We start from the raw sequence: 13,310 nt of genomic DNA, 5'->3' as shown, positions 1-13,310 counted from the left end.
GGCGGAAAGGCCGGCCTGGGTTAAATTCTGAGGAGATCGCAAGTGTGAGGAAAACGCGCTAAGGAGATGTAGAAACACCTAGTGGCAATGACGAAATAGTGGCAAGAAATCCAAACACACATTTACCACAGCTGTGCGTCTCCCAGACACCGAGGCACTGTAATGACATATTATAGTCCGCACCAAAACACTCTGATGTAGAAACCATAAATCGGCGGTGTGTAACTTGCTGTAGAAGTTAGAGGGAAATAGATATTGTTCCCATGCATGTTGTTCAGCACAATAGTGGTGGTCTAGATGACAGACAGTGTAGAAAGATTCAAGGTCACCAAGACGCAGAGTAGGTGTTCACAAGGTCAAACAGCATAGGCAGAAGGTGCTCAGGATCACACAGCGCAGGCCGTAACCAGATTCCATTTAGTGCCAAATTGTAGTTGTAATTACACACGGTTGTAGAGTGTGTGCCTGGAAATGCACAAGCGTGACTGGAATGAATTGTCTACCTGTAGTGTTGATGTGGTTGAAAGGTCAGGCAGTAGAAGTTACCAGAGTCCAAAGTACGTAATGTAGATGAGCACAGCACGCCTGGGCTAGGGCTGTCCGGTGGTGAGGACACTGGTGGGGCTGAACGGCGTAGTGCTTCATCTTACTTGTGTTGATGTCTTCTTTTCTTTTCTTTTTGATGATTGTTTCCTGCATGTAATTGTCATTCATGTTGATTGTAGAACATAATTGTTTCTTGTTGGATGTTCTCCTTTCCTGTGGATACCTCCGCTTTTGTACATTGTGGTAGTAGCCACCGTAGTTTCTGTAGATTGCGCCATCTCCAGGTCCACCTGTGTTCGCCAGGTACCTTAAATTTGCTTGTTCTACGTAGGTTCTTCGCCAACTCGTCGCCATAAAATGTAGTGATGAAGGTCCACACAAGAGGTAGTATTTCTGGACGCTTTATTCCATGAAGATAACATGTAGAAAAGTACAGGACATCATGTAGTTATGAAGTAGATCAGAGCCCCACCAGGAGCTGCCTGTCAGCTGCTCAGCCCATGACCAACTGTCACTCTGCCTCTCCCAGTCCCAACATTCCGAGGCATCATCAGACTCCAACATTCTAATGAGTCAGAGCACAGGCACTGGCAGAGCAGGTCTAGCAAAACACCTTGCAATATAACATGCAGGATACTACAAAGAGTTAACTCGGATTTCAGCTGGTAGGGAATTCCAGATTCTCGGGGCGTTGCCAGAGTAGGCTCGATTGTAAATTTTCTTCTTGAAATTCTGCGGTTTCAACAGTAAAGACTTGGTGCTTCTTGAGGTTCTAGAGTCACCAGGCAGCTCCAGTTTTTGTGCAATGTGCCTCTGGGTGTTGGAGTGTATGGGTTTGTGTGTCATAAAGGCAATTTAAAAATGAATTTGTGCCTCGTAAGGGAGCCAGTTTAGTCATTTCAAATAAGGTGTGATGTGGTTATTGCATTTAGATACAATAATACGCCTTGCAGCTGAGTTAAGGGGGGCCAACTTTGACCTAGGAAGGCCGCAAAGGGTTCGATTTCCATAGTCCATCCTGGAAAACACTAGGGCTTGAAAAACTGACTTGAAGTCATCCGGGGGGGGGTCCAAATTTTGATTTTCCCTAAGATACCCATTTGGAAGTAAGCCTGATCCTGCTTCCAGTAAATCAAGGAGGCTGTCATGTTTGACCGTATCAAATGATGATGAGAGGTCAAGGACGCTCAAAAGGCAGGACTCATTTTGATCAAGCATTTGTAACACGTCGTCAACGATGTGATTCAGGGCTGATTCAGTGCTGCGTCCCTAAAGGAATCTGGATTGGTATTGTTTAAGAGTTCGAATTGCTCTATGTGATTGCATAGCTGGATATAGGCACATTACTAGAGGAGCTTTGAAAGAGTCGGGATGCTAGAGATAGGGTGGAAGTTATTTAGATCAATGTGTTGTGCCGTGGGTTTTTTAAGAATGGGGGCTATCTGTCCAGACTTGACGCAGTCTGGTATTGTGCCTTGAATTAATGAATCATTTACTATTTTGGTGTGGGAGAAGAGAGGTTTTAATCTCAATGAAGAGATTTGAAGGAAGCGGATCGCTGAAGTGGTTTGAAGGTTTAAGTGTTGATACGATTTTTAGTATGGTCATTTCATCAAAGGATTTGAATGAACACCACGCGGCAATATTTTTTGGGGGGTGTGCACGACGCTCAGGCCACACGGGTGGGTGGGGGCTGGCGTGTGACGGCGTCGGGAGGATATCCAATGAAGTCTTTAAGTCACTTTAAATTGTTTTCGTCTTTCACAAGAAGAAGGCGGCAAGTTCTTCGCAGTTAGGCTGCAGATTAAACCCAGAAAGCAGGTTGGGGCTGCCTGTTATTGCAATTTAACGAGTTCAAACAGATTTTTAGGTCGATTCCTGGCATTGTTTAGCTATTTCCTAAAAACGTTTGCTTTTGAGCTATGTATGTGTTTGTTGTAAATGATTCTTAGAGATCTCTTGTGCTGGAGGTGTTCGAGCGAGGGGGAGCATCTCCATGACCATTCAGCCAATCTTAGATTGCGTCTTTCAGGGTTTAGACTACCATTGTACCAAGGCTCGGAGTCTTTGGCGGATACTCTTTTTAGTTGGAGGGGTGCCATAGAGTCAAGAATGTTTGTCATTGAATTAGTGTAATGATCAGTAAGGTCCTGGATATCTGACATGCCCTTGGGAGGGAGTAGGATGTAATTGCTGATAGATGTTAGTTCATTCAGGTTTATGTTTCGAGGGTTCCTTTTCCAGTGTCTGTTTTTTTTATTCGAACCTTTTTTGAAGACAGCGATTCATTGATGAGGAATGTGATGCCGAGGTGGTCTGTCCAGCCACTTGGAATGATAGATTCAAGTTGAATGGAATTAGCTTTAGAGATAATTAGATCCAAGGTCGCTCCCACGTTGTAGGTAGGACTTTTGCATATTTGGATCAGGTTTAGGTCAGCTAGGAAGGTTTTTAGGCGAATCATTGATTGGTCATTTTGGTCATTCCAGTAGAGGTTGAAGTCACCAAGGAAGATTTGGGCGCAGTATACACCGGAGTTCGTTTTGATGATTTCCATAATTTGTTCAGTGGATGAGAGGTTATCTCCTGGAGGGTGGTAAAATGCTCGCAATTTGTATTGAGGCCTATCTTTACTAAGGATATCGATGCCTAGATATTCACACGAGATGAGAGTAACGTTTTGTGCTTGCTTCACAGAGGTTGTTGCAGTGGGTACAGGGGATACCTCCACCATGTCTGTTTGGTCTATCTAATCTGATGATGTTGTAGCTGGGCGGTACTAGAATGTCGAGCGTTGGTGTGGAGGAGTCATTTAGCCAAGTTTCAGTCAGGACTATAAGGTCAAGATCATAAGTAAGGATAAGGTCAGCAATATCCACTGCGTGTTTAGATGCCGATCTGCAATTGAGTAGCGTCCAGTTCAGGTGGGGTATGGCGACAGTGGAGGCAGCCTGAGTGATGGGAATTTGCTTGAAGTTGGTATTGTTACCTGCTCTGGGATTGTTATTGGATTGCTAAAGGGAGTGTCTATTCTAACCCATCGGCCTGGTGGGACACCAACAATTAGCGAGATCAGAGGTGAGGGACATTAGGCTTTAAACCTCAGCATTAAGTTGATAAAGCTTCTGAGAGATCTCAGTGAGTTTGGCGTCATTAGTAATGTGGGAACAGGAGGTTGTGATGTGGGCCAGGAGGCCAGGAGAGACAGTGCTCCGGTTTATGGTGTTAGGGAGAAGCTGAGTTGGGAGAACCAGGGGAGGGGGGAATAGAGATGGAGTCATGATTGAGGAGTGGGGGTGTGGGACTCATAAACTGATTGATGAGTAGATAAGCACCATGTTATTGGTCATGTTAGGTGGTTCCGAGATAGCAAGTGTCATGGTTTGGTCCAGAAATGGTGTCACAGATGCATCAGTGCTGACAGCGGGAGAATGTTCAGAGGTCAGGGGTAGAGATGACGTGAAGGTGTTAGTATCGAGTCAATGTATTTCAGTGGTCGCTGCTCTAGGGGTGTGATGAAGGCTCAGGCTATTATGACGAAAAATGCCGGTTGAAACAAGCTGCAAGGGTAATGGTAAATGAATGCTGTTCGGTAATCTGATGAAGGTAGATGGGGAGGAGGGGAAAGGGGTGGAGCAATACAAGTAGTGGGAAGAGGGGAGGATACAGACCAAGGTACCCATGGGATGACTAAAAGGCTAGGATGGGCTTGGGTCAGGAAGGAAACTTACTCCATCACAGAGAGTTTGATGAGTGAGGAAAATTTCATCAAGTAATTCTAGGCTGTAATCAGATGTTTGGATGAGGATAATCCCATTATTATAAAGGGAGATGGTTGCCTCTGCTCGGCGAACAATAGAGGGGGTTACAGAGAGTCTGAGACCGTGGGAGGCTTTAGTGGATGCAGTGATCCGAAGCAGAGAGCAAAGGGCTTTCCTCCATTGTGCTGGTCTTTTAGTGAAAAAGATAAGGTCACTTATGGTAGGTCGTTTATTCGTGCAGACATAGGGGGTGGAAATAAGGGTTTCTGGGTGAAATTTGAGAAGCCTTTGTTTGCAGTTCTTGAACACACTTTTAGATAGTTTAGGGGGGTATATGATAGTGTAGGAATTACAGCCGTCTAGAACAAGTTTGGAGTCTAGTGATCTTCGAGAAAGGGAATATATGGCTAAGGGCTCCACATTTCCAGAGTGGAAAGAGGGGAGGGACCAGAGTACTACATGCTCATGTTCAGGGAAGCTGAGGGGAGTCGAGGAGAAGGGGGGGTATGGTCAGATGAAGGAAGGAAGGGATGGAGCAAATCATGGGCTGGTTGGAGGAAAGTTCCATGACTCCGTTCTACAAAGACAGCTCATTAAACAGCAGCATCATGACAGAAGATGTCCAGAGAGAAGAGGGTACTCTTTCTGTTTTGGGCTTCCCAGCTTTATATGCATTTGATTACTAGGTGGAAATGAGCAAATCCTGAAGGAAGGACCCAGCTGCTAATATAAAAATGGGACGTTGAAATACATTAGGTCAAACTAGATTATGCAATTAGGAAGATAGAATCCGGATTAGAGAGATAAGGGGGATGGGATGAACAGTGGCCTAGGATGCACTTGGAAATTCGATAGACCGAGCCAGTACGGAAATCTAAGCAGAATTACTAAACAACATCATTCTAAGATGGCTGCCATCTTGGAAATACTTAGAAGCTATAGAACATGATAGTCCTTCTTTCATGTCCATAAGGACATGCCAAGTCCTATGTCACTATCTAGAGTCCTAGAGTCTTCGAGGCACCACCATTTTAGATTGTGTAGGGACCTTATATGGGGAGAGGGTCGATACATGATGCAGGGCCTACATGGCCCAGATAGAGCCCCTTTATGCCACAAGGGCCCCAAACACAATCCGCGCACAAAAGGTTCCTGGAATCAGGCCTTGAGACAACAGCAAGGGGAATCCTCCTGAAAAAATAGTTAATTGTGTATGAAACCAGGCACGTCCGTGAACAATAAGATTTGATGTATGGCACAACATCCTGATGTCTTCCTGATCCATTTCTTACTCAAGAAGCTGTTCTTGTTTTAACAAAGCAAAACCAAAGGGCCATGAGGCACAGGGTCAGACTGATTTGCATATGGCCATGTCTGAACTGGGGTGGCAGAGTGGGCTAAAGAACGGTGATGGATTAAACCCAGATCAGTTGACTGGGGGTGAGTGCTTGCAATGTTCAACACTCCGTCCATCATTTCCTTTGGTTTTGCTTTGTTCGCCATAAGTTGGCAGGGTATGCTCAGACGTAAGTCCCTTGCTCACTTTGCCACTGGATTCAAGCAAGCCTGGCTGAATACAGCTGAAATGCCAGAAACCGGTCCTAGGAAGCTTGTTTCCGGTCCAGGGAAGACATGGCTTGGCAGTTGGGGCTGGACTGTTCCCATGAGGCACAGGGTCAGACTGATTTGCATATGGCCATGTCTGAACTGGGGTGGCAGAGTGGGCTAAAGAACGGTGATGGATTAAACCCAGATCAGTTGACTGGGGGTGAGTGCTTGCAATGTTCAACACTCCGTCCATCATTTCCTTTGGTTTTGCTTTGTTCGCCATAAGTTGGCAGGGTATGCTCAGACGTGAGTCCCTTGCTCACTTTGCCACTGGATTCAAGCAAGCCTGGCTGAAGACGGCTGAAATGCCAGAAACCGGTCCTAGGAAGCTTGTTTCCGGTCCAGGGAAGACATGGCTTGGCAGTTCGGGCTGGACTGTTCCCATGAGGCACAGGGTCAGACTGATTTGCATATGGCCATGTCTGAACTGGGGTGGCAGAGTGGGCTAAAGAACGGTGATGGATTAAACCCAGATCAGTTGACTGGGGGTGAGTGCTTGCAATGTTCAACACTCCGTCCATCATTTCTTTTGGTTTTGCCTTGTTTTAACAAAACCTTGACCTTATGCATCTACCTAAAGCTGTAACTAGTGTATGTGTGCTAAGCGAGCGCCCTTTTTTTGCTAAGTTACTCTATGAACACCTTTGCTGAAATAGGTAAGATTGTAGCATGTTCAAAGGAACTTTTATGTAAATATTTCTGTATGATTAAGTATGTCTTAAATATGTCTTCATAAGTTTCAACAAGAGTAATAAATTAGATGCTTTTACAACCAATAAAAAATTGTATATGCACATTCCTGTATTTTCCATTTAAGTAATTTTAAATCTCTTTACATCCGACAGAAAACAATCCTTGATTGCAGAAAAATGTTTAAGAATAATGAAGATAATACTGTAAATCTGCGAAAGCAAAGTCTGAAACATTGAGTTCCAGTATTCAGGAAAACATAAGTGCCGACAGAGGCAGCCGAACCTGAACATAAACTGACAGATCTTGGAAGTACCGTCAAGGGCAATTTGGTGGTTCTACGAGTCTCAGCTATGCACCTCCGTGCCTCAAGATGAAGAAATGACCTCCTAGAAAATTAAGGCAACACTGATCAACCACTTCTTGTGTAAACATGTCCAATACCAGCAGTGATCATGAGGTGATTACAGCAGTACTCTGCTTCCTAAAGTGATATCAGACCACCATTCAGTGCTAGAGGTGTATTGTAAACTCTTTCAGGCCATTCCATAGCAACCAGCGAAAAGCACAGTTAACTGAAAGTTAAAAGAAATGGGGGTTCTGCTATATAAAACACAGAGTACTTTCCCAGTGTGCACCGACCAGAAGGACGATGGATCTTTACTCACAAGCTTGCAGAACCGTTATCCTTTCTAAAGACACAATCACCCACAAAGAAGCCTTGCACATGTTATGAGTGTGGTGAGTATTTGGTGACCTTTGCACTTTAAAGTTTATTCGGAAAGCAAACGTGCTAAATACCACACACATACATGGAGTGTGAGAATAACACAAGTGCTTTATCGGTCATGTTGGCCCTTCAGAAAGCACGGTCAAGAGATGTAGAAAAATACATACCCGACTCAGAGACACTAACCAAGAAAGAAAAAACATACACTTGCAGTGAATGTGGAAGTAGTTTTATTTCCTCTTCAGGATTAATGTATCATCAAAAAACACACTCAGAGGAAAAACCATATAATTGCAGTGAATGTGGAAGTAGTTTTAGGAAATCAACAACATTAAGGAATCATCAGCGAACTCACACAGGGGAAAAACCATTTAAGTGCAGTGAATGTGTGAAGAGCTTTTTTCAATCATCACACCTAAAAAAGCATCAGAAAACACATACCGGGGAAAAACCATACCATTGCAGTGAATGTGGAAGTAGCTTTAGTGAATCTAAAACATTAAGGATTCATCAGCGAACACATACAGGCGAAAAACCATTTAAGTGCAGTGAATGTGTGAAGAGCTTTTTTCAATCATCACTCCTAAAACAGCATCAGAAAACACATACCGGGGAAAAACCATACCATTGCAGTGAATGTGGAAGTAGCTTTAGGTGTTCGACAACATTAAGGAATCATCAGCGAACACATACAGGGGAAAAACCATTTAAGTGCAGTGAATGTGTGAAGAGCTTTAGTCAATTAACATCCTTAAAATACCATCAGAAAACTCACACAGGGGAAAAACCATACAAGTGCAGTGAATGTGTGAAGAGCTTTTGTCAACCATCACACCTAAAACGGCATCAGAAAACACACACTGGGGAAAAACCATACCATTGCAGTGAATGTGTGAAAAGGTTTAGTCAATCTGCAAACCTAAAACGGCATCAGGGAACACACGCTGGGGAATACCTGTTCAAGTGCAATGAATGTGGGAAGAGCTTTAAATATTTATCACGTCTAAAACTCCATCACAGAACACACACTGGAAAAAAAGAATATCATTGCAGTGAATGTCTGAAGAGCTTTTGTCAAGTATCAGACCTAAAAGTTCATCAGAGAACACACACAGGGGAAAAACCATATCATTGCAGTGAATGTGGACGTAGTTTTAGTTACTCATCAACATTAAAGGTTCATCAACTAACACACAGAGGAGAAAAACCATACCATTGCATTGAATGTGGAAGTAGTTTTAGTTACTCATCAACATTAAAGGTTCATCAGAGAACACACACAGGGGAAAAACCATATCATTGCAGTGAATGTGGAAGTAGTTTTAGTAACTCATCAACATTAAAGGTTCATCAGCGAACACACACAGGGGAAAAACCATTCAAGTGCAGCGATTGTGGGAAGAGCTTTATATATTTACCAAGCCTAAAACAGCATCAGAGAGCACACACAGGAGGAAAACCATTTAAGTGCAGTGAATGTATGAAGAGTTTTAGTCAATTAACATCCTTAAAATACCATCAGAAAACTCACACAGGGGAAAAACCATACAAGTGCAGTGAATGTGTGAAGAGCTTTTGTCAACCATCACACCTAAAACGGCATCAGAAAACACACACTGGGGAAAAACCATACCATTGCAGTGAATGTGTGAAAAGGTTTAGTCAATCTGCACACCTAAAACGGCATCAGGGAACACACGCTGGGGAATACCTGTTCAAGTGCAATGAATGTGGGAAGAGCTTTATATATTTATCACACCTAAAACTCCATCAGAGAACACACACTGGAAAAAAGAATATCATTGCAGTGAATGTCTGAAGAGCTTTTGTCAAGTATCAGACCTAAAAGTTCATCAGAGAACACACACAGGGGAAAAACCATATCATTGCAGTGAATGTGGACATAGTTTTAGTTACTCATCAACATTAAAGGTTCATCAACTAACACACAGAGGAGAAAAACCATACCATTGCATTGAATGTGGAAGTAGTTTTAGTTACTCATCAACATTAAAGGTTCATCAGAGAACACACACAGGGGAAAAACCATATCATTGCAGTGAATGTGGAAGTAGTTTTAGTAACTCATCAACATTAAAGGTTCATCAGCGAACACACACAGGGGAAAAACCATTCAAGTGCAGCGATTGTGGGAAGAGCTTTATATATTTACCAAGCCTAAAACAGCATCAGAGAGCACACACAGGAGGAAAACCATTTAAGTGCAGTGAATGTGGGAAGAGCTTTAGTCAATCTGCAAACCTAAAACAACATCATCGAACACACACTGGCGAAAAACCATATCATTGCAGTGATTGTGTGAAGAGATTTTGTCACTTATCAGACCTATATAAACATCAGCGAACACACACAGGGGAAAAGCCATTCCAGTGCAGTGAATGTGTGAAGAGCTTCAGTCAATCTTCAAACTTACAAAGACATCAGCGAGCACACCACCATCACTGAACACACATAGAAATAAACATAGAGCTAAGTGAATTTGGTAATAATTTAATTACATCATCAATAATACTGACCCATCTGTGGGTGTGCACTGAAGCAAAAGAGTGCAGTTATTGTGAGATGAAGGAATTCTAGAAACTGATAAAATTACTAGAATGCGGGACATTCAAATACCAGCTAATAAAAAGCAGGGGATAGAAGACTGAACTAGTAGGAAAGAAAAAAATACATATATTTGAAAAATTATAAAAGTGTCTATTCTCTGCTATTGTTTATTTCCCTACAGCTAGGAAAAACATGAAATATCAGGAAACCCATTGGGAGACTAGCAGAAAGTGGACTAAAAGTAAAGAAAGATTGTTGGTTTTTATTCTGTGAGAGAGTTATAACGAAAGAAATCCAAGCACACCAGACCATGCTGCCTGTAAAATCAACACCATGAACAATGCTTGGACTAACAAGGGTATTTTCAGCTAATTCTGGAGATTAGTAATAAAACATATAAACCCAACACACTCAAAACAATTTAACAAGCACAAAATGAAGATTCTTCAGAGCTGGCTGTGGTTCTGATCATTTTATGCATCATTAATGGTTCTGTGACAGCGGCCAGAGAACTGTGTAGAAAAGCAGAAGTGAAAGCAGGAGAATGTGAGCTGCAGCTCTCTGGGTTAACCCTTGCAGTGCTGACATTTACCTCTGAAGCAGGAGAATGTGAGCTGCAGCTCTCTGGGTTAACCCTTGCAGTGCATGACATTTACCTCTGAATCAGGAGAATGTGAGCTACAGCTCTCTGGGTTAACCCTTGCAGTGCATGACATTTACCTCTGAAGCAGGAGAATGTGAGCTGCAGCTCTCTGGGTTAACCCTTGCAGTTCATGATATTTACCTCTGAAGCAGGAGAATGTGAGCTGCAGCTCTCTGGGTTAACCCTTGCAGTTCATGACATTTACCTCTGAAGCAGGAGAATGTGAGCTGCAGCTCTCTGGGTTAACCCCTTCAGTGCATGACATTTACCTCTGAAGCAGGTGAATGTGAGCTGCAGCTCTCCGGGTTAACCCTTGCAGTACTGACATTTACCTCTGAAGCTCTGATGTAGAACAAATGATGATCATTTCCATCATCATTCAATTAAATCCGAGGAGACAGAGAAGTTGAAACATTGAGGGCCTGATTTAGATCTCGGCGGACGGGTTATTCCATCACAATGGTCACAGATATTCTATCCAGCAAAATATGAATTCAATTATATCCAATTGGATTAATATTTCGGCGGACGGGATATTCATCACCGTTGTGATGAAGTAACCCGTCCCCCGATATCTAAATCAGGCCTTTTGGTTATTAACAGGTTTCTGAAAGCTAGAGCTGTAGCTGTGTGATAGCAAAGGCCGAGCACAAGGCTTCACTCCAGAAGAGTGCAGGATCAATAATGAAGGTCACAGAGCTGCAGCTGTGTGATAGCCAGGCTGAGTACTTAACTTCAGGAGAGTGCAGGATCAATAAGGAAGGTCACAGAGCTGCATCTGTGTGATAGCCAGGCCGAGCACACTTCAGAAGAGAGCAGGATCAAAAATGAAGTTCACGGAGCTGTAGCTGTGTGATAGCCAGGCCGAGTACTTCACTTCAGAAGAGTGCACGATCAATAATGAAGGTCACAGAGCTGCAGCTGTGTGATAGCCAGGCCGAGCATGCGGATTCACTTCAGAAGAGAGCAGGATCAATAATGAAGGCCACAGAGCTGTAGCTGTGTGATAGCCCGGCTGGTGCAGGATCAATAATGAAGGTCACATAGCTGCAGCTGTGTGATAGCCACGCTGAGCACACTTCAGAAGAGTGCAGGATCAATAAAAAAGGTCTCAGAGCTGCAGCCGTGTGATAGCCAGACCGGATACTTCACTTCAGAAGAGTGCACGATCAAAAATGAAGGTCACAGAGCTGCAGCTGTGTGATAGCCAGGCCGAGCACACTTCAGAAGAGTGGAGGATCAATATTGAAGGTCGTAGAGATGTAGCTGTGTGATAGCAGGCTGAGCACAAGGCTTCACTCCAGAAGAGTGCAGGATCAATAATGATGGTCACGGAGCTGCTGCTCTCTGATAGCCAGGCCGAGTACAAAGCTTCACTTCAGAAGAGTGCAGGGCCAATAATGAAGGTCACGGAGCTGCAGCTGTGTGATAGCCAGGCCGAGCACACTTCAGAAGAGTGCAGGATCAATAATGAAGGTCACGGAGCTGCAGCTGTGTGATAGCCAGGTCGAGCACAAGGCTTCACTTCAGAAGAATGCAGGATGAATAGTGAAGGTCACAGAGCTGCAGCTGTGTGATAGCCAGGCCGATTACTTCACTTCAGAAGAGTGGTTGATCAATAATGAAGGTCACAGAGCTGCAGCTGCGTGATAGCCAGGCCAAGTACTTCACTTCAGAAGAGTGCAGGATCAATAATGAAGGTTACTGAGCTGCAGCAGTATGTTAGCCCAGCCGAGCACCAAGATATTATCCCCAACTCAGTTAGTATTGTGAAACCAAAACAAAGCCAAGAAGAGTGAAAAAGTAAAAAGTGTTTGTTTTTGGATCCAAGCAAAAAGTGAGAGATCTGTGACATATTTCCCATGTTACACCCCGTTAAATTAAAGAATAAGAAATACCATTCATCCGTGTGTGTAGTCGTTTTAGATTAGTATGTCAAGTCACAAGAGTTGAAAGATTTCTGTGCATAAGTAAGTGAAGGGAAGAATAGCATGCTCTATTCCCAATCTTTTGTACAAAGATGTGTCAGTCCGCAAACTACGGGATTGTGAGAGAGAATGCAGCCACCTCACCATAACAAACATCTTAATCACATAATCCTGTATTTTTCTAAAACATTTGTTTGCTGTTGATATTAATGGGACCATAAAAGGAGTGTACCTACAACAGCATATTTGTGGACATTGTATGTTTGGACATTTACTCAGGATAATCCTTCTAGGGATATGAAAATTATTCTATTTGTTTTTGTGAATGGGTAGACCAAATAACTATAAAACATGTTTATTTTTCCGCCCCTGGTTCTCTTTAAAACAGATGTTAGCCGATATGTTTATAAAGCTGGTGTGAGATAGAGGCTAGGACACTAGGTTGACATCCAGTAGACTGGGACGAGGTCACTTTCAGAACTTGGAAATGAAACCTTTGCAGGTCTCAAAAATTCAGCTTGCCCACTCGCAATGGTGAGCCAGATTAAATCAGGATGAGCTATTTCTCGGGCCTACTCTCCGGTCTAGCAAGCTGACAACAGTTGTTCTGCTTGCTCACAAAGGGAATGAGCAATAAAGATGCCTTTAAATCTTGTCACATGTCCTCAGCTGTCACAGACAAGGGCCAAAAGTCAGTTTGACTTCTTACATTCACTTTTCTTTCTGTGAACCTTGCAGCCAAAGAACTACACAGCTGGAACTCAAACTGTGCAGAGGAACACGCATCCCCGACATTCAACACCTCATGAAGGCCACCTGGTTCACCGCCGATCTCC

General features: G+C 43.4%; 1 pseudogene across 1 annotated transcript in view; it reads left to right on the top strand.

Moving 5' to 3' along the window:
* The window catches only part of LOC146838970 (uncharacterized), a 31,247-nt pseudogene extending 18,799 nt beyond the window's left edge, over positions 1–12,448 (top strand). The window contains exon 3 of the transcript XR_014960735.1: positions 6,761–12,448. The product of XR_014960735.1 is annotated as an uncharacterized LOC146838970 (transcript). The remainder of the gene's footprint in view (positions 1–6,760) is intronic.
* The last annotated feature ends 862 nt before the right edge of the window (positions 12,449–13,310 follow it).

Source organism: Triturus cristatus, chromosome 4_2, assembly GCF_964204655.1.
Source record: "Triturus cristatus chromosome 4_2, aTriCri1.1, whole genome shotgun sequence".
Classification (NCBI taxonomy): Eukaryota; Metazoa; Chordata; class Amphibia; order Caudata; family Salamandridae; genus Triturus; species Triturus cristatus.
This window is presented reverse-complemented; position numbering and strand designations above follow the sequence as displayed.